Below are 3830 nucleotides of genomic sequence, written 5' to 3'. Positions count from 1 at the left end.
CCAGCCCTAAGCAAAAGACTTGTGGTGACCCTTGCACAGACTTTTTCTCACCCCCTTGCACCTTTTTCTCCTCTCACACCTGTGTCTGCTGTGTGCCCTGAATTCTGATCTGTGTGTCCCCCATACATCTTATCTATCATGCTTTGCTTAGATTTCAGCTTTTGCACCAGGTTCAGGAATCTGTCCTCAGGCAGAAAAGTGGGGCAATTATGGGCTCACAGCTAGAGTTTACTTTCTTTTATACTCCCCCCCTTCATCTTATGGTTGTTTTTAGCAGTGAGTGAGTCTAGTACCAGTTACTGCATTACGTGTAGTAGCAGAAGTCTCGACCATTACCTCCTAAAATATTGCTTTTTGCTTCATTCCCTCTCTTCTACATCTAGACCATCAGTTACATATATATGAGAAATTTTCACCATGTCCCTTTACTCTTTTGTTTGTTTCCTATGCTTTAATCCCTCATTTTGTTTAAACCTGGATTGTATTTACTGACTTCTCTTTCAGTTCACCAACTCTCTTCAACTATGTCCAGTCGGCTAAGTCTGTTAATTAAGTTTTTATTCAGTTATTTCATTTTTTTCAGTTCTAGTATTACCATTTGGTTATTTTTCATCAATTTTTGTCCTCTGATAAAACTCTCTCCATTTTGTTCTCTATTTTCATGAACATGTTTACCAGAGTTTTAAAAAATGTGTATCCAGTAATTTTAATATCTGGGTTGAGTATAAATTAGTTTGTCTGTTCTCCTCTTGGTTCTGTTTATTGCTGTGCTTGGTTATTTTATATTGAGTGTTGGAAATTGTGTATGAGAAATTGTAGATGTTCAGGGTGAAATTCTCCCCATGACAGAATCTTTTTTAGCTTCAGGTAGGCAATTTACTTTAATTCTTATAGAGTTTGGTTAATTGTAGACCAAGTTTTTGCCTTTTTAGGGCTTCTTTATTTCATATTACTCGAATGCAAGATATATATAACCCCTGGGTTATTTACAAGACCTCCTCTTCCTCCCCAGAATCTGAACTCCAGGTTTTGCATATCCAGAACTGAAGGATGTCTGGCTGTAGGAGTCTTCTCTACCCAAGGATCATTGAATATTTTGAAGGAAATGTAGCTTAGATTTTTTTTTTTGACTCACTTCTTTGTACTTCACTCTCCACATTCCACCAATAACTCTGATCCCCAGGTGTTGTCTCACCTGCCCCATGTGTCAGTACTGCTTTCTGCTAACTTCTGGACTGTCATCCAGCAGCCCTTAAGAATGGTAAATGTTTTCAAGGGAAAATGATGTAGAATCATTGCACGTTGTGCATGTCATTTAGCATCCCCTATTTGGGGGATTTTATTTCCTCAAATCTTGGCTGTATTGATTTCTCTCTGATGCCTTCAAGCATACTTTTGTTGTATATTATCCACATTTTCTAATGGTTATTGGTGGCAGGATTGTTCTGTTTTCATCTGGGTCCTCATAGCCAGAAGTAAACGCAGCCTTCCATCACTTTCATGGGTTTGTTTTTGATATTTTGTCATCTTAGTTCTACCATATCTCTATTTTCTAGTTACTTGATGTTTGCTTTGAGATTCCTCATTTCTTCTTTCTCCTGCACTTTATCTTATTTCGTTAATGTTCATTCCATGTCTTCAGTGGTATACTTATTTTCACTTCTCTTTTTTTAATAAGCATTTCACCCTATGACTTTCATTATATTTTGTGTAGAAAAGCATTTCTTCCATTTTAAGCACTTACACAGTTAGTCATGGAGAGTAACAGTCCTGCTGGTGAGACAGGTCACCCAAAAAGCAGATGGCATCAAACTAGTGGGCAAGGACTAACTCCTGAATAAAAAAGCCACACTTGCCAAGGATTAATTTAATTTTAAAGACAAATACAAGCTATCAATTCATTCTTCTCAACCTGACAGTCTATTTGTGATATAACTGTCAGCTAAAAGCATATGTCTTTACAACTTGGTGGTCCCAAGTTTAAAAAAACAAAATCAAAAACCATTTCAAGAAAGGAAAGGAAAGAAAAAATATGAAACAGCTCAAGAAATACACTAATGAGCAAAATACGTGGGGAAAAAGGTACATGTAGTTTTGAACTAACTGAAGAAATCAGGAAGAGACTGGTCTGTACAGGAAAATGTGCATCCTGGAAAGTTGAGTGTGAAGATATTAGAATAGGAATCCATGCGACTTGAATGTTCTGTATTTCCTGAATAAAAGTGGTATCGTGCAGTATTTATACTTCATGGCTCACACGATTCAGTTGCTTCTATTCCTTACTCACTCTGCCTCCACTTAAATGAGTCTGAAAAACTTGGGCATGTAGCATAAGAAGAAAAATAACCACACATAATATTCTCCAAGAAATGTGGCTACTTTAGACCTGGGTTTGTTACTAGAAAATTCCTGAAGAAAATTTAAATGTAAGCCTGGCTTTGCTGAATCAAGTCCTTCAGGTTAATATTTAGAACACACCCAGTGTTTGGGTTAATAGCATTATCAGTGGTACCTATTATGAAAGGATAGCCAAACGAAGTCTCTGTGTCTCAAAACTAGTGTTGAATTAAACTCAGGGTTGAGAGGGGGAAAAAGGGGAGTCTAAAATCATGAGAAGTGCAGACATATCAGGACCCTTGTCCTTCTGGATCCACATTTCCTTCAGTGTCATCCTCCTTAGTATCATCACTATAAGTGTTCTCTGCCAATTGCCACGCCTGCATGGCATTGTCTTCAGATACAGAACAAACTACCCAAGGTTCATAGGGATTCCAGGAGAAATCAGATTATCTTGGCAGTCTGACCACCATGAACAACTCTGGTGGCCCATCTTGTGCATCTTCTGAGGGTTGTTCCTCTCCAATTTTACTTAAATCTCAGACATTCAGTCTGAGATCAGTGCCACTGGAAGCCAAAATAGTCTCATTGTGAGGTGACCACTGAACCTGGTATGTTTCGTCCTTATGTGATTCAAAGGAATGCAACTTAAGTTTCAGATTTTTCAGATCCCACAAGTCAACAGTCTTGTCAGCTGATCCTGTGGCAAGAATGAACTCACTACAAAGATTGAAAGATAAGCAGTTCACTTCAGCAGTGTGAGCATCAACTGATGGCTTGATTTGGAAGTACCGTTTGAATGAGTATCCCAAATCACAAATTTCTGATCATCAGCAACTGACCCAAACAGAGACTTGCGGAGCAGATGACAGGGAACATCTACTACTGCTGTGCGCCCTGTAAAGATGTTCTTCACATCCACCACTCTTCCTTCCTTTGGAATGGCACTGATGACCCATAGGCAGGTGGTATGGTCATCTGAAGCACTAACTGCCCACTGAGATTTGGGCTCCGAGAAAGCCCATAGCCTTCCCTCTGATGTCCACGAAGACCCAAGTTTGGGTTGCACTTTCTAGAAGAGTCTAGCTTAGAAGGACGTTTTGTATAGTCGAAAACAAGAACATCACTGGATGGAGCCTCCGTTGCAATGATGTGAGGGCTCTGGGGAATGTGACGGGCCCTGTTTACTTCTCTTTCATAGTTGATCTTGATTTCTATTTCAGTTTCTCCACTAACCAACCCCAAACCTCCAAATTCTCCTTTCTCACTGTTGTAGTGGGACACATCAAACTGAGCATCATTGTTAGGGAGCTGCGCACTGGCTGTCATAAGGTGGTTGTGTTCATCCTCGTGTGTCCTCAGGACAATGAATGAATGCTGAAATCTTTTTCCTCTTGTCTGGTTACATCTGGAAGCCACTGTGAAGTTAGGGTGGGCCACTCCAGAGCATGGGTCACCACTAAATCATAAAGAAAAAGACTGTTCTTTTTCCA

The 3830-nt window shown here is 39.6% G+C and overlaps 1 pseudogene; it reads right to left on the bottom strand.

The window, feature by feature from the left end:
* Positions 1-2627: 2627 nt before the first annotated feature.
* The window catches only part of LOC103609667, a 9144-nt pseudogene continuing 7941 nt past the window's right edge, over positions 2628-3830 (bottom strand).

Source organism: Galeopterus variegatus, unplaced genomic scaffold (genome assembly GCF_000696425.1).
Source record: "Galeopterus variegatus unplaced genomic scaffold, G_variegatus-3.0.2 Scaffold9915, whole genome shotgun sequence".
NCBI lineage: Eukaryota > Metazoa > Chordata > Mammalia > Dermoptera > Cynocephalidae > Galeopterus > Galeopterus variegatus.
This window is presented reverse-complemented; position numbering and strand designations above follow the sequence as displayed.